The sequence below is a fragment of the Hyperolius riggenbachi genome, chromosome 11 (genome assembly GCF_040937935.1).
Source record: "Hyperolius riggenbachi isolate aHypRig1 chromosome 11, aHypRig1.pri, whole genome shotgun sequence".
In the NCBI taxonomy this organism is placed as follows: Eukaryota; Metazoa; Chordata; class Amphibia; order Anura; family Hyperoliidae; genus Hyperolius; species Hyperolius riggenbachi.
In genome coordinates this window covers 171,773,867-171,792,524 of record NC_090656.1, presented here as the reverse complement: position 1 = coordinate 171,792,524, position 18,658 = coordinate 171,773,867, and the positions used below count along the sequence as shown (strand labels likewise).

The window sequence follows — 18,658 nt, the reverse complement described above, 5'->3', positions numbered from 1 at the left end:
ACAAAAAGTTACTGTGGCCATCTTGTGGCCAAATAGTAAAACTACACCCTAAACATTTTTCACATACAAATAAATTACTTTTACACAAAAAATTAAATCATTACCTCCCACACTCCCAATTTTATTTTTTTTGTAATTAAAAAAAAATTAAAAAATGTACAATAAAAAAAAAATACATAAATAGTTACCTTAGGGACTGAACTTTTTAAATATTTATGTCAGGAGGGTACAACACTGTTACTTTATAAACTATGGGCTTGTAATTAGGGATGGACGCAAAACTGAAAAAAATGCACCTTTATTTCCAAATAAAATATTGGCGCCAAACATTGTGATAGGGACATAATTTAAATGGTTTTATAACCAGGACAAAAGAGCAAATACATTTCATGGGTTTTAATTACAGTAGCATGCATTATTTAAAAACTATAATGGCCGAAAACTGAAAAATAATAAATTTTTTCCCAAATTTTTTCCTATTTTCCCATTAAAACACATTTAGAATAAAATAATTCTTGGCATAATGTCTCACCTAAAGAAAGCCTAATTGGTGGCGGAAAAAACAAGATATAGTTCATGTCATTGCGATAAGTAATGATAAAGTTATAGACGAATGAATGGAAGGAGCGCTGAAAGGTGAAAAGTGCTCTGGTGGTCAGGGGGTAAAACCCCTCAGCAGGGCCGGGCCGACACATAGGCTCAGGAGGCTGGAGCCTCGGGGCGGAGCTCACTGCTGTGTGGGAGGGGCGCAAGGAGCAGGTCTGTGTATTGCCTGGCTTGGCTTGCCGCCCACTACCCCCGCTGTGTATGCTGCACTCACCACTTTGCTGGCTGCAGTGCTGGCTGGCTGCTGGGGAAGACGAGCAGAACAGATGAGCTGTATATAATCAGCTTTCTGCTGCTCGCTGTCCCCAGTCTTTCCTGGCTGCGTGTGTATAGAGAGCGCCCCTCCCCTCCTCTCTTCTTCATGTGACACTGACTGAGGGGCGGGGCTGAGCACTGTAACCCGGGCATTTCGATCTACATTCTACAATGAAGACTGGAAGAGAAGAGATAGCTATGCGGGGGAAGGGGGGAGAGACACTGCAGGGAGAGGTATGTTCAGACCAGAATATGCACACATGATTCTGCTCTTCTCCAGCCCACACACTGCCTGTGTTCCTGGTGCTTGCATGATAGATCAGTTTCCCTAATGCTGCCTTGTTTGTGCACTACAGGAAACACTCAGCTGAGCTCTCTCTCTCTCTCTCTCTCCTTCCCTGTCCCTGAAGCTGCTGCATGAGTATATCGAGGTTTTAAGATTACAGGAATAACTGCAGCTTTTTAACACCCCAGAGCTGGGCAAAGGAGAGCACAGGGGGGAGTGACTATGTGCTGTGTCAGGTGTGTGATAATGCTGGCTTCTATGTCACCAACTCCCCTGCCCCTCTCCCATTCCCTATCACTCTATTTCTCCGGCATCAGGCTATATTCTGTGGGGGTGTCCTGGGGATAAAAACACACTTACCTGGGGCTTCTATCAGCCCCCTGTAGCAGTAATGTCCCACACCGTCCTCCTCCGATCCACCGTTCTCCCCCGCCGGCTCCGGGCAATTATTCGTCTGACGACAGACGAATAATGCGGGCTCTCGTTCGTGTCAGTGGAAGCTTACTGCGCAGGTGCAGTACAAAGGTTTCTCGTACTGCGCCTGCGCAGTAAGCTTTTGATGATGCCGGCGGAAGCGAGCAGGCGCGCGGCCATTGGCGCCCAGCCGCAGTTGAAAGCGTGCCACGCTGGACTGGAGCCGGCGGCGGAGAATGGCGGATCGGAGGAGGACTGCGTGGGACACTACTGCTACAGGGGGCTGATAGAAGCCCCAGGTAAGTGTCTGTATTTAACCCCAGGACACCACCACAGAACCCCTTTAACCTCCCCCCAAGGACAAAGGAAAACAGAGAAATGCACCCTGTATGTATTTAGAGAGTTTAGCCTGTCTAATTCCCCCTCATCTGTGACTAATCACAAGTTGTAGTTTGATCTCACCCCTGTGCCTCCTGATTGCCATGGCAGATAAGACATATAAGCTCATTTAAAAGCTGAGGATATTAGCAATGTCTGCTTCCATGAAAGCAGGAAGTAGACACACTGCAGATTTATTGCAGGATTTGTATCAGCTGTAACATCGAAATTTTTTTCTTTAAAGGTTATTATACTGTTGCCTATCTTTTAGAGCAGAGAGGAAGTTCAGGTCCGCTTTAAAGTGGCCACTACCGATACAATTTTCCGGACAATCAGTCATCCTAGACCACTAATGACAGCTTGCTGGTATATCTAATTCGATCAAATTGATGGAATCGATCCAAAAAAGTATCAATTCCATTAATCTGAGCAAATTGGATAGCAGCTTTTCTTTCATTAGTGGGTCCGAAAGATCGTTTCTGATCAATGTTATCAAATCAGACGATCAATCATCTGGAGAATTGTATAATTAATGGCCACTTTAAGTATTTATATAGTGATGATGCCCTCCATAGCACTTTGAAGAGTACATAGCAATATTGCTGATTATTCTCAGAGCTTAAACTGTAATCCTACCATAGTTATAGTGTAAAAAGTCTCTACCATATTAATATGTATTTATATAGCACTGACATGTTCTGCAGCACTTTACAGAGTACATAGTCATGTCACTGACTGTCCTCAGAGGAGCTCACACTCTAATCCTACCATAGTCATAGTCTAATGTCCTGCCATATTATTATTATGTATTTATATAGCACTGACATCTCCTGCAGCACTTTACAGAGTACATAGTCATGTCACTGACTGTCCTCAGAGAAGCTCACATTCTAATCCTACCATAGCCATTGTCTAATGTCCTACCATGTTATTTATGTATTTATATAGCACCGACATCTTCTGCAGCACATTACAGAGTACATAGTCATGTCACTGACTGGCCTCAGAGGAGCTCACAATCTAATCCTGCCATAACCATAGTCTAATGTCCTACCATATTCACATTATTATGTATTTATATAACATTGACATGTTCTGCAGCACTATACAGAGTACATATTCATGTCACTGACTGTCCCCAGAGGAGCTCACAATCTAATCCTACCATAGTGTAATGTGTCCTACCATATTATGTATTTATATAACACTGACATCTTCTGCAGCAGTACTGTATACAGAGTATATAGTCATGTCACTGACTGTCCTCAGAGGAGCTTACAATCTAATCCTACCATAGTCATAGTCTAATATCCTACCATATTATTATTATGTATTTCTATAGCACTGACATCTCCTGTGTTGGATTCAATGTGTTTGATCTTTGTAAGCTTACTGCTCACTCAGTCATCAGAGAGCTGCACATGCGCAGTAAGCTTACGGAGCAGGGGGGGGGGGGGCGCACTTGGGCAGCTCAGCCTCTGTTGATTGTGGACCTTGTCCCAGCCCTGCCCCTCAGTGGTGAAGTGGTTAAGAAGCGAGAGGACATGAAAGAGGATATGGTGGACAGGCAGTCGGGAACCTGTGTGAGGAGGGAGCTAAGGTCTGGGGCCGAGAGGTACAGTTGTGTATCATCAGCATATAGGTGGTATTGAAAACCAAATGAGTTGATCAAGTTACCAAGACCGTGCATGTAGATGGAAAAGAGGAGGGGGCCGAGGACAGAGCCTTGAGGTACCCCTACAGACAGAGGATGTGAAAAGGAAGCCTGATCTGAATAAGAGACAGTGAAAGACCTTCCAGAGAGGTAGGAAGATATCCAGGAGAGAGCGAGGTCCTTTATTCCTATAGAAGAAAGGATTTGTAGGAGTAGAGTGTGGTCGACAGTGTCAAATGCTGATGACAGATCTAGAAGGATGATTTTACAGAGCAGGCTAGTGAACTTTTGAACTGACTAGTGTGTAAACTGCAAATACTAGAGAATGATGTGATGTTATAAAAAAAACTGTATAACTGAAAATAAAAATATGAGAATATTTTCTTTGCGACTAATGTTCTAGTAATTACCTGTACTACACAACCAATTCATTATATCATATATTTTTTTTGTTTCAGTGTCAATTAAAAAAACAGCCTGTGTACAAATCAATACTAGACTCTAGACTCTTCCACGATGATGACATGCGCACTCGGAAGAGACCTAACACTAACTGACAATTAAACATAGTTAAATGGTCTACACATTTTTTCCCAAAGAACAGCAAGAAATAGGCAGCGCTCCTAGCCTGCAAATGAAATTAAACCAACAGAGATGTGCAGAGCCCCCCAGGGACTTATACACACCTTGAATGCAAATCAGATATAAACTATGCAATAATCCCTAATCTAAATAAATTGAATGCAAACTGATATACATGAATGCAGCTAGCCACAAGTATACTTACATTTTTTGTACAACAGGAGGAAATGTCAACGCTTTTAAATATAAGCTGCAACTGAATTGATCATCTGCATAGATGTGCAGAGTAGAGTTGGGCCGAACCTCCGATTTTCGGTTCGCGAACCGGGTTCGCGAACTTCCGCGGAAGGTTCGGTTCGTGTTAAAGTTCGCGAACCGCAATAGACTTCAATGGGGATGCGAACTTTGAAAAAAAATAAATAATTATGCTGGCCACAAAAGTGATGGAAAAGATGTTTCAAGGGGTCTAACACCTGGAGGGGGGCATGGCGGAGTGGGATACACGCCAAAAGTCCCCGGGAAAAATCTGGATTTGACGCAAAGCAGCGTTTTAAGGGCAGAAATCACATTGAATGCTAAATGACAGGCCTAAAGTGCTTTAAAACATCTTGCATGTGTATACATCAATCAGGTAGTGTCACATTTTCTAGTACGTCTTTTTGGAATAGTTTGAAAAAATCGATAAGAACTTTAGGGAATACTTCAGTGTTATCGGCTGCAGGAAATTTATTATTACATCCTATATTCCTTTTGTTTATTATAATAATATTTTGTATTATATGTCAAATACTTTTAGCATTTAGAATTAGGAAATTTTATAGACTAATCAAAATAGAAATTAGGGAAATGGAATTGTATATCAGAACTATAATTCAAAGGAAATTAAGACAATTGATTAATGTGGACAGAGATTTTGGAGATAGAGGAGCTTTGCCAAATCTTCATAGACCAGTATGAATGGATACGAATGTGACGTGAATGGGAATTATGTATGATTTTAAAATATTATAATATTTTCAAGGGGGAGATATGAAATATTATATTTTGATAAAGTTTAATTGACAAGGATCCTGTTGATTAGACTTATGTCTGAGGTTATTTAATTAGTGGAAGTAATCTCCCATTTGGAAATATTGTAAGGTGAACCAGGGATTGTGGAGATATGGTTTTGCTTCCAGTCTAGTACAAGAATCTTTGTCATCATTTCTCTGTCTTAAAAGTTGTTATGCCACTCCAACCCCCCATGGTAACAGGAGATACTGTCTCCCCCACAAGGTAGCTAGCCATCTGGCTTCTATTATTGAGGGTTGGAGGATGGGAAATTCCTTTGCCAGCACTGGACAAAGCAGCCTGTTTAACTCTCTTTCAAACCTTGAATAGGAGTTACCCAAGAATTCTAACAAGAATGTATTTGTACAATAACTATAGCATCTTTAGAATAGTGAGTTATATGTAAGAACATATATATAGTTAGTAATGAGTAGATAGATTATAATGAGTACATTTGTTTAGTATAAGCTTATATGTGTTAGCAAATAGAACTAAGTATCATTTGAATCAACCAATCAGAAGGCAGCTTGGAATGTGAGACGTCAGAAGTTCGGTTGTTATTTAAATAAGGAGAAGGGGGGTTGAGCTAGCACACACACGCTGGTCATGCTTAGATGAACTTTGGACTGAGGCACACACATCTAAGTCCTACTATTCTCACAAACATTTCAAGACAAAGAAACTTTATTTAATTCTTATTTTATTTAAGATCTTTAATAACTCTTTTATTTTACTTAGAAGACTTGTACTATGGACTTTGTATATTTATAAGCTGAAACAATAAACCTCATTAAAAGGTGATTTTTGTTCAACGCCTATCTCTGACTGGAGAACAAAGACATTTGCTTGGAAAAATTCATAAAAGCTTCTATTTAACATAGTGGCGAGCCAACAAAGGACTTGGAAAACAATAGTTTCACTTTCATCACGGGGGAAGATTGATATTTGGAAGAATTTTTATTCATTTTTTTTTTAACTTTGATTTTGGCGGGAAAAAATCTTCCTATCTCTGAAAGTGTTGGAAGTTTTCCAAGAGAATCTACAGAGGCTTAAAGTGACGGTTTTCCAGAGGCCATCGACTAGAGTCTGATAAGTATGGATTTTATTAATTTTTCCGCAGAGAAGAGTGATTTGGTGTTTAAGGATTTAGGGACATGTACTAAAGATTCTGAGTTGTGGATTTCTATGTATAGCCAATGCATGGCTGCTAATGAAGAAATAGATTCTTCTAGATTTACTTTGTGTAAGATTAAAAAGAAAACGAAAAATGTGATGAAGTTAGTACAGATGTTTAATTCTTTGATTATTGGTGAGGCAAAGGAGTCGCAAGTTGCCACAGATGTGCAATCTGCATCTCAGATTTGTACGGTTCAGCAAGAGTTAGTGGGATGTCCAAACTGTGACATTTTAGCAGCATATTTAGAAGAATTGGAGAAGCAATTAGAATTGAGGACACAGCAAATGCTAGAAATGCAGAGAAAAAATATTTTTGTGGTGACTAAATCTGGAATAGACACAGACCCAATAGTTTCTCCATTAAGGGCTCCACCTAGTGGTTGTCCTAGTAAACAGCATGTATTTCCAGATCCATTGACATGTGTTGAGGGTGACAGCAGCATGAATGCTGAAAGTAAAGAGGATAAAGAAGAAGAGCTTACTCACAGGGAATTAATTAAAAAAGAAATGCTAGATAGAGCTAGAAAATTAAAATTAAAAATACATGATCAGTTGATGAAGATATTTAAGATGCTTCCACCTTTTAATAAAAGTTTGGATGCCGTGGAATTGATTACGATATTTGAAGATTTCACGGACCGTTTTAATTTGTCTCAATTACAGAAAAATACTGTGTTCCGTTTGTGGTTACCTAGTCACATGAGTAAACGTTTAGAACCAAGTGTTATTTTGTCAGCTGGAGGTGATGAAAGACACCACACTGAGGATGATAGACTCAGACAGTTATTAAAGTTCATGACAGGAGATGAAGTTCCAAATTTGGAGTTGTTAGAGTCATTAAAGGCTACTCTTGAAACTGATCCTTTTGAGTTCAAACAGAAATTCTTAAAGATATATAACATGTTGTTTACAGTAGAGGATGAGTCAGATTCAGCTTTAAGGAAAGCTTTTGTTAAGAAATTTCAGTATTTAGATCCCATCTCAGCTACTATAGCGGTAGAAAAAGAGAATCTGAATCAAATAGCTGCGTTCATTGACAAAATCCGCAGGCAGATCAGAACTAAGAATATCAAAGCTAAAATTTCTGCTAATAAAAATGTTGAAATGCAGGGAGGAGATTTGGGTAAGGTCTCTTCTACAAAACCAGCTGATGCTGCCCCCTGCAGGAATGAGAAGGAGAAGCAGTCATACCAAAGATCTCCAATGGTTTGTTATTATTGCAATAAGCCTGGACACATTAAATGGAAATGTTATAGATTTTTGAATGATGTGCAAATGCGGAAGAACTTTGGCAAAGAAAATGGATTGGTCAATTTTCAATCCAAACCTTCTGCTCCTGCTGCAGAGGTAGAAGTTCAGGCATCTTCACCATATGCACCTCTGATCAAACAGTTACATGAAATCAAGATCAGCTATGATGGTAATGATGATAATGACAGGTTTCAGTCAGTGGGGTTGTTAAAAACTCCATGACTAGCAGAGGTTAAACCGATCAGGAATTTGGAATTTGTAGCACCTTTGTTTTTAGACAATTGCGGAAGACCATTTGTAAAAGCTATTTTACAGGGGGAGGAGTTTCTATTTTTGCTAGACACAGGCGCTCAGATCAGTGTCACAACAAAAGATTTGCCATTACAGCCTGGGGCAAATACATGCGCAGTTGTGGGCTTTGACGGGAAAACAGGAAACAGAGCTACTTTGTGCAAAAATGTGTCTTTTGAAATTCCAGGTTATGTGCAGACTGAAATTGATATTTGGCATTACAAAGGGGCGGAATCGATAATTGGATCGGATGAAATGACGAAAAGAGGCTGGGTTTTGGACCTGGGCAATGCAGTAATTTGGAAAGATTCTATCAACCGTAAACCTGTGTTGCTAGACCCTAACGATTTCCATGAAGTGAGTAGCATTTGCATGACAGAAGTCAAAACCACCTGTCGTAAATGGCCTGAGGTGGATGACAATCCAAGTTTGACAGCTGTCATACAAAGGTATCCTCAGTTATGGGCTCAGTTTCGAAGTGAAGTGGGGACTATGAAAGATGTTGTAGTGAATATTGAGGGCAGAGATCCTCCCCCTCAAAAGCAGTACAAATTGCCGCCAGATGCGATTGAACCGATCGGGAAACTAATTAAAGATCTATTAGATCAAGGCGTTATAAGAAAGGCAAATTCTGTATGTAATTTTCCGGTTTGGAGTATTGTCAAGCGCGATCAAACGTATAGATTTCTGTTGGACTTACGTATGCTTAATAAATATACTCCAAACATTACGACGATAGTTTCCAGCACGCCTGATGTCATGTCAAAATTGTCAGCTAATGCCAAATACTTTTCAAGTCTGGACATAGCCAATGGATACTTCTCCATTAAATTGGCAAGAAGTTGTCAATACAAATTCGCTTTTAGTTACAACAACGAACAATTTGTATTTACACGTCTGCCTCAAGGTTTTCATTCTTCAAGTTCAATTTTCTGTCAAGCGATGACAAAGGTTTTGTCAAAATTTTCGAGGCCAGATTGTATTATATCCTACATCGATGATATTTTACTTTTTAGTGAGACAGAGAGTGAGCATTTGCAACTGCTAGATGAATTGTTCATGATTTTGTCAGAAGCAGGTCTGAAATTAAATACCAGCAAGGTAAAACTTTTGAAAACTGAAGTGGAATTCTTGGGAGTGAAAATAGCCCATGGTGTAAGACAGCCATTGCAGGAAAGGGTTAAAGCAGTCATGTCACTTCCCATTCCAACCAATCACAAAGCACTGAGACAATTCCTTGGTCTTGTAAATTACTCGCGAGAATTCATAGAAGGCTTTGCTGAAAAAGCAGCGGTTTTGTATGAATTGTTGCAAGGAGAAAGTAAAGATTGTTTTGGCCCATGGGAAGATCGACACATGCAGGCATTTGAAAATTTGAAAAAGGCTTTGCAAAATGCACCAGCACTAGCAACAATTGATAAGTCACCAGAGGCTAGTTTTGCTATTCAAGTGCATGTTTCAGATGTGTCCATATCAGTGGTTCTTTTACAAAAACAAAGTGGAAACTGGAGAATATTGGGATATTTCTCTAGACTGTTGACACCTGTGGAAAAAGGATTTGATGTTTGTGTCAGACATCTGCTGGGAGTTTATTATGCAGTGAAGGCAACTGAACATATTGTGGGATTTAATAACATTATTTTGCAGACTCCCCATTCTACTTTGAAACTTTTGCTAGAGAGGAATTTGCCAGGCGTGACTAACCAAAGATTCAATCAGTGGTTATTAGCTTTGTCGACAAAACAAATCCAGGTAGATCACAATGCTAAGTACATTCTTCCTCAACTTATGGAGTATCAAGGGCAAGAACATGTATGTCCTTGTGAGGGTTCAGAAACTTTTCCTTCTCTCTTCCGGCGGGAGGAGCAAAGGTCTGATGAACCAGTGTTTGTAGATGGTTCGAGACATCAAGTTGATGGGAAGTATTGTACCGGCTATGCGATCTGGTATCCTAAGAGAGGTTATGCGATTCAGCATAAATTACCTGGTCATTACTCAGCACAAAGAGCAGAATTGCAAGCTGTCAAAACAGTGCTGGAATTGGATGAAAAGGAGAATAAGAATCCTTTAGTGATTTACACTGATTGTTCTTGGTTGACACGTTCATTGCTAGATTATTTGCCAATCTGGAAGAGAAGAGGTTTTGTAGATTCATCTAACAAGGCTCTTGTGTATAAAGACATGTTACAATCGATTATCGAGATTGCAGAAAGAAATCCTTTAGCTTATGCGATTATAAAGGTTCCCGCTCACAGGAAAGATGATAGTGAGTTGTCTGAAGGTAATAATTTGGCAGATATGTTGGCCAAAGAAGCAGCAATGAGAGGCGTAGAGATAGAACAGGAAAAGTCTAAATTGATTGTCGCAGCTGTCAGAAAAGATGATGATGTCACAAAGGTATCTTTTGCAGCAGAGCAGGCTAAAGATCCTTCTTTAGTGGCTCAAATGACAGATCCTAAATCTCCTTTTGTTTGCAAGGATCAAATGTTGTTTTACGAATTGAGAGGAATTCTGTATCCAGTAATTCCCAAACATTTACAAGTGGAATTTGTTAAATTCAATCATAGTAGTTTGGGACATTTGGGCCAGGAAAAGTTGCTAGAAGTTTTGAAGGAGAAGTTCTATTGGGAGAAAATGGAAGAAACAGTGCAGAATGTAGTTCAATCATGTTTGATTTGTGCACAGATAAATCCCAGGCCAAAAGGACAGAAACCACCTCTGCAGAGAACTCCACCTGCAGATGGTCCTTGGTCTACATTGCAAATTGATTTTATAGGTCCATTGCCTATGGGTAAACAAGGTTTGAGATATGCATTGGTAGTGGTTGATGTTTTTTCAAAATGGGTAGAAGTTATTCCCTTGAGAAAAGATGATGCATTGAGTACGGCTAGGGCTCTAGTCAGTCATGTGTTTGCAACATGGGGAATTCCACAAAAATTATCCAGTGATAGAGGTACACATTTTACAGGAAAAGTGATGCAAGCAATGTGTAATATCATGGGAATTAAGCAACAATTCCATGTGCCTTATCACCCACAGTCAGCAGGCATTGTGGAAAGGATGAATAGGACAATTAAACAAAGAATTGCTAAAATGCTAATGGAAAAAGGAAATACTTGGGTAGATGCCATTCCTTTTGTTTTGATGGGTATTAGGAGCACTCCTAATGCAACTACTAAATACACTCCTTTTGAGTTGATGACAGGAAGGAAAATGCCACTTTTGTTTCCTCAGGAGCCAAGATTGTCTACTCCACAGAGAGAGGCTATAGAAAAAACTAAATGGTTACAGTTGTTGCAGGAAAATTTGAATGCAATTTTGCCACATGCTGCATCTCATATGCAGAAAATGGTGCCACCTCATAATTCAAAATTTGTGAAAGGGGCATTAGTGATGGTCAAAATGTTTAAAAAACCAGGACCATGGCACAGTAATTGGGAAGGTCCTTTTGAAATTATTGATACATTGGGCCAAGTGATGATTAAAATTAAGAGACCTCAGATCTCTGCTAAAAATATTCGTAGGCAGCAGGAAATGTGGGTTCATGTAGATCAATGCAAATTGTATGTTACAAAATAATGATGCTGCATTTGTTTTGCAGGTATCATGTCTGGGCATAAATCCAAATGGAAGAAGATTAATCCAAAGAATGGATTAAAGGGGGATGCCTTGAAAGACAAAGCAACAGACGTTTTCTTGATGTTTATTTTTTATGTGACTTTGATGACTTCGGTGATCCATTGTTTGACAGTGACAGTGCAAGCTGAAGAAACAAACTTAAACTCTGAAGTTTCGATGAAGGAAAAGACACTATCCAGAGGAAAAGGCTATTCTTATGAAGAGTTTTTTAAAGAAAGCACTGTAGATACCACAAATGACATTGTAGGATGTTTTTGCCTAGGGTCAGATAATGATTGTTGTTTACAATTGTTTTTCCAACATAACACAAATATAGGTGTCCAAGCAGTGATAGAATCTAGAAATGTATTCACTAAATTGACAGGACAATATATCCATAATGAAATAACAGGAAATATGAATTGTAGTTTAACTGAATTTAATTTCTGGTATGTACAAATCAAGGGCAATGACTCAGCAGTTTGGTCTGGAAATTTTACTAAAGGAACTGGAAGTGAGTATATGAAAGGGGAAAATGGGGAAAAGGATGTTTTATTGTCCGAAGGTGTAATGGTATTCTTATTTCCTGATAGTAATGCCATTAAAAGTGATGCTGAAGGAGATATTAATAGATTTTGGAGATTTCAAATATCCAGAGGAGATGTAGTAGCAAATATAAAAATTAATTTGACCGTGACAAATATAGAGTATCCAGAGATTAAAGTTATGCCACGTTCTTTAGAAATCAGAGAAGGATATAAGGATATACAATTGATATGCAATACTAGTGTATTGTTACCTCCAAATGCAACTTTAACATGGAGTAAAAATAATGAATTTCTAGGAAATTTTTATAAGGGTAATATCCATGTGATTAATCAAGGTGCTAAAGGTAGTGTAAAATGGATACATTCTAAATTGGTTTATTCTTTAAATGAAGTGGCTATGGAGGATAATGGAACCTATAAATGTTGTATTAGTTTACAAGGATTTCCTACTAAATGTGATATGACTCAAATCATAGTAAAATCTCCTGAAAGGACCATTTGTAATGATAAAAAATTCTACAAGGCAAGTCCTTTTCAATTCAATCATTTCCAGACCAAGCCATTGTTAAGAGAAGGTAGATTTGTGATAATTGTTTGGAAGTTTAATATTTCAAGTTTCCACAAGATATCCAATATGCCAAAATTATCTTGCAAATTCGATACATGGAATGGAACAATGGTTTGAAAATAGTTTTGAAACTTTCCCTAGGAACAAACGAGGTATTATAGAAGGTATTTTAGGAGGCGCAGGAACCATTGGTGCCATAACTAACAGCTTGGATGTAAAAACTTTGAAATCTGATTTGGAAACAGTGGGTTTGTTAGGAGGTAAAGGATTAAAGGTGCAAAGGAATATAAACCAATTGATGGAGCATATGATAATACAAACTGCATCTGTATTAGGTTCTTCTGTATCACATTTGCAAGATATAGCTTTAATGTTGATTGATAGTGAACAGAAATCACAGTTGGCAAGGATATGTTTGGAAACCCAAACTGAATATTCAACAAATTTTAAAATTATAGCACAGGCTTTCCAAGGAGGAATAACACCTCTAGGAATACTACGAAATTTACCTAAGAAATATAAATATGCGTTAAATCATATAGATTTGTGGATTAATAAATGGTACGGATGCAATCAGTATGAATGCATTAGTACATCAATGATACCAATAGCGGGGAAAGAACAAATTTTAGTGCCTGTGACTATATTAGGGGTTCCAGTGAGTAATACACAATTATTGTATTATCAAATGTTTTATAATGATTTTGCCATGGATGAAAACAGTGATAATGTTGATCAATTAGATTTATCATCGTGTTTGCATTTTCAATCAAAGGTTATTTGTTTGCCTAATCAGGGAAAACCTATTTATCATTCATGTTATCACAATCAGAGTCTGTGTACTGCAAGGATTGAAAGGGTTAACACTCACACTGATCTAATCACACACGTGGAACAAAGAAAGATATGTTTTCAAGTAATGTCCAGTGAAGAAATGGTTAAAGGGCATTTTAAATCGTGTGTTCATTCAGAAAAGTTAGTTAGAGGTTTGTACTGTATAGAAGGGGACATAAATGCAGTTAGTTTAAATGATTTAAGAATTAATATCACATCTTTGATATCTGAAGATGTTGATAGTCTCCCTATACAATATAATGTCTCACAAATAAATGAATTTCCCTGGGATAAATGGACACAAGAAATAATTAAAGACAAAGGATTGTTGTTAACCCTGACTAAAGAGTTGCATGCGGCAGAAATTAAATTTAACCATCAGCAAGGAATATTGGAAAATGTAGAACATGATTTTATCACATTTTCTAGTACGTCTTTTTGGAATAGTTTGAAAAAATCGATAAGAACTTTAGGGAATACTTCAGTGTTATCGGCTGCAGGAAATTTATTATTACATCCTATATTCCTTTTGTTTATTATAATAATATTTTGTATTATATGTCAAATACTTTTAGCATTTAGAATTAGGAAATTTTATAGACTAATCAAAATAGAAATTAGGGAAATGGAATTGTATATCAGAACTATAATTCAAAGGAAATTAAGACAATTGATTAATGTGGACAGAGATCTTGGAGATAGAGGAGCTTTGCCAAATCTTCATAGACCAGTATGAATGGATACGAATGTGACGTGAATGGGAATTATGTATGATTTTAAAATATTATAATATTTTCAAGGGGGAGATATGAAATATTATATTTTAATAAAGTTTAATTGACAAGGATCCTGTTGATTAGACTTATGTCTGAGGTTATTTAATTAGTGGAAGTAATCTCCCATTTGGAAATATTGTAAGGTGAACCAGGGATTGTGGAGATATGGTTTTGCTTCCAGTCTAGTACAAGAATCTTTGTCATCATTTCTCTGTCTTAAAAGTTGTTATGCCACTCCAACCCCCCATGGTAACAGGAGATACTGTCTCCCCCACAAGGTAGCTAGCCATCTGGCTTCTATTATTGAGGGTTGGAGGATGGGAAATTCCTTTGCCAGCACTGGACAAAGCAGCCTGTTTAACTCTCTTTCAAACCTTGAATAGGAGTTACCCAAGAATTCTAACAAGAATGTATTTGTACAATAACTATAGCATCTTTAGAATAGTGAGTTATATGTAAGAACATATATATAGTTAGTAATGAGTAGATAGATTATAATGAGTACATTTGTTTAGTATAAGCTTATATGTGTTAGCAAATAGAACTAAGTATCATTTGAATCAACCAATCAGAAGGCAGCTTGGAATGTGAGACGTCAGAAGTTCGGTTGTTATTTAAATAAGGAGAAGGGGGGTTGAGCTAGCACACACACGCTGGTCATGCTTAGATGAACTTTGGACTGAGGCACACACATCTAAGTCCTACTATTCTCACAAACATTTCAAGACAAAGAAACTTTATTTAATTCTTATTTTATTTAAGATCTTTAATAACTCTTTTATTTTACTTAGAAGACTTGTACTATGGACTTTGTATATTTATAAGCTGAAACAATGAACCTCATTAAAAGGTGATTTTTGTTCAACGCCTATCTCTGACTGGAGAACAAAGACATTTGCTTGGAAAAATTCATAAAAGCTTCTATTTAACAGTACTGCTTCACACTGACACACCAAACTCACCGTGTAACGCACCGCAAACAGCTGTTTGTGTAGTGACGGCCGTGCTGGACTGGTGCGCACCATGGCGAGAGTGCAGGTTTTGGTGGCTTTACAGCCCATATGGTCGGCCTGGCTGATGTAGCTGAATGACAGAACAGTGACTGTCCAGCTGATCAAATTTGGTCTGACCACAATGAAGCAACGACCTTATTATCTTTTGTGTGCCCCCCGAGACACTCATCTAGGCGCCGGTCATTGCTTCATTGTGATACGCAAGCCCCTTCACCACGGCAAGGTAATGATCACGAAGGGGAATGGGCGCATGTACATGCCTTTTCTTTTGTTGTTGCAGCTGCCCGCAGTATACAGTGGCGGGTCCACTGAACAGAACAGGTATACAGTGGCGGGTTCACAGAACAGGTATGCAGTGGCAGGTTCACTGAACACAACAGGTATGCAGTGGCGTGTTCACTAAACAGGTATACAGTGGCGGGTCCACTGAACAGAACAGGTATACAGTGGCGGGTTCACAGAACAGGTATGCAGTGGCAGGATCACTGAACAGGTATACAGTGGGGGGTCCACTGAACAGAACAGGTATACAGTGGCGGGTTCACAGAACAGGTATGCAGTGGCAGGTTCACTGAACACAACAGGTATGCAGTGGCGGGTTCACTGAACAGGTATACAGTGGCGGGTCCACTGAACAGAACAGGTATACAGTGGCGGGTCCACTGAACAGAACAGGTATACAGTGGCGGGTTCACAGAACAGGTATGCAGTGGCAGGTTCACTGAACACAACAGGTATGCAGTGGCGTGTTCACTAAACAGGTATACAGTGGCGGGTTCACAGAACAGGTATACAGTGGCGGGTCCACTGAACAGAACAGGTATACAGTGGCGGGTTCACAGAACAGGTATGCAGTGGCAGGATCACTGAACAGGTATGCAGTGGCAGGATCACTGAACAGGTATGCAGTGGCAGGATCACTGAACAGGTATGCAGTGGCAGGATCACTGAACAGGTATGCAGTGGCAGGATCACTGAACAGGTATGCAGTGGCAGGATCACAGTACAGGTATGCAGTGGGCTGAGGGCTCACTGAACAGAACAGGTATGCAGTGGCAGGATCACTGAACAGGTATGGAGTGGCAGGATCACAGTACAGGTATGCAGTGGGCTGAGGGCTCACTGAACAGAACAGGTATGCAGTGGCAGGATCACTGAACAGGTATGCAGTGGTGGTGGGTGGGTTCACAGAACAGGTATGCAGTGGCAGGATCACTGAACAGGTATGCAGTGGCAGGATCACAGTACAGGTATGCAGTGGCAGGATCACTGAACAGGTATGGAGTGGCAGGATCACAGTACAGGTATGCAGTGGGCTGAGGGCTCACTGAACAGAACAGGTATGCAGTGGCAGGATCACTGAACAGGTATGCAGTGGTGGTGGGTGGGTTCACAGAACAGGTATGCAGTGGCAGGATCACTGAACAGGTATGCAGTGGCAGGATCACAGTACAGGTATGCAGTGGGCTGAGGGCTCACTGAACAGAACAGGTATGCAGCCAGGAAGAAGTTAAGCCTAACTAATCTTTCCCTATATGAGAGACTGCAGCAGCTCGCCCTACTCTCACTAATGCAGGCACACGAGTGGCCGTAATGGCCGCCGCTGCCTGCCTTATATAAGGGGGGGTGGGGCTCCAGGGGCTAGTGTAGCCTAATTGGCTACACTGGGCCTGCTGACTGTGATGTAGAGGGTCAAAGTTGACCCTCAGGTGCATTATGGGGCGAACCGAACTTCTTCCGCAAAACGTTCGCGTGCGGTACCCGCACGCGAACCACCTACGTTCGCGCGAACCACGTTCGCCGGCGAACCGTTCGGCCCAACTCTAGTGCAGAGCCCAAACATGGGCAACTTACACAACTTGCATTCGAAACAGATACAGCAAAGGAGGACATTGGCTTCAAAAACAGCCTGTGCAGAGATTGTTCAATACAAGACTCTTCCACGACGATGATGTGCCTCCTTGGAAGAGCCCTAACACTAACTGACAATTAAACGAAGTTAAAGCATCCCCAGGTTTTAACTACAGTAGGTAAAGTATTAATGTATGGGCACTGGGGAAGGTCTATCCAACATCTGGGGGGATGCGGATTTCATGACGCACTTGATGTTTGCAATTATTGCACGCCTTTACCGCCACACACCCGATTGAGCACGTTTGCCTGAGATTTTCCTTCTAGTACTGCAAGGAGAGTTAATATATGCCCAGCACTGCAGTTAAACTGTATTATGCATGAGTTAAACAATCGCCAGCCCTGTGCCATGTGAATTGTCGCATCTAACAGTTAAAGTAATGCAGCTAAAGGAAGTTGTTTAAATTAAATGCCTGTTTCAAATGCGTTACAATGCAGAAAAATATGGACTGCATGCTGCAGATTTCCACACCATGCACTGCCCTGCATATGGTCCCGCATGTAAAAGTGTATTTTTACGTTTTTTTTTATGCAAATTATCATATTCATTTTCCCATATTTCTTCCTATTTGCTATGAAGTCACAGTAATGTCATGTTGCTATGGAGATGAAAAAAATCAGATACAAAATTTGGCATTAAAAATGTGCACAAAATCAGATGCAAGACAAATGAAAATTGGCCCTAAAGGACACCTGAATTGAGAGTAATATGGAGGTTAACATGTTTTTAACCTTTTAAACAATGCAAATTGCCTGGATATCCTGCTGATCCTCTGCCTCTAATTCTTTTAGTGATAGACCCTGAATAGGGATGGTGATGCTTAGGAGAAGCATGTGATCAGTTCGATCAGCTGATAGATTTGTAAGGCTCTGATTTGCTGGTTATGTGTTAAACCAGGAAGTCATCACCGCAAATCAGAAGAACCCTACAAATCTATCAGCTGGTTAAATTGATTACATGAGTTCTCCAAAGGATTGACATCCCTAAACCTGAACATGCATGAAGATCAGATGTTTCAGATTGAAGTCGAATTGAATTAGCAGCATGCTTGTTTCAGGTGTGTGATTCAGACAATTAGGAAGCAACGGAGATCAGCAGGATTGCCAGGCAATTGGTATTGCTTACAGGAAATAAAAAACATATGGCAGCCTCTGTATCCCTCTTAGTTCAGGTGTCCTTTAATGCTGGTGAATGCTGTAACAGGCTGAAGAGGCCCTGCAAAACAACAATTTCTCAGCATCTTAGTCCTTTCCTCTTTATGCAAAAGCAATTTTGCAGATGCAAGAGTTCCTTTATTACACAGACATACTATAGGTAATAACAGCTACATACAAAGGGTAAAATAATATTCTTTGGCTACAGTTCAGCTTTAAGATAAATATCTCCCTGTTGGTGGCAGCATTACTATAGTTTTCTAGCAATTTAGGCATTTAAATATGTGCATGT

At 39.6% G+C, this 18,658-nt stretch overlaps 1 protein-coding gene across 6 annotated transcripts in view; it reads right to left on the bottom strand.

Moving 5' to 3' along the window:
• The window catches only part of LOC137539254 (cytochrome P450 2D17-like), a 130,846-nt gene that overhangs the window by 75,640 nt on the left and 36,548 nt on the right, over positions 1–18,658 (bottom strand). Inside the window, exon 1 of one of the 6 annotated variants that reach the window (XM_068261809.1) lies at positions 17,944–18,033. The exons of the other annotated variants lie outside the window; for them this stretch is intronic. The gene's annotated coding sequence lies outside the window, so the exon portion shown is untranslated. Of the gene's footprint in view, positions 1–17,943; positions 18,034–18,658 lie in introns of those variants that run through there. 6 annotated transcript variants of the gene reach the window in all.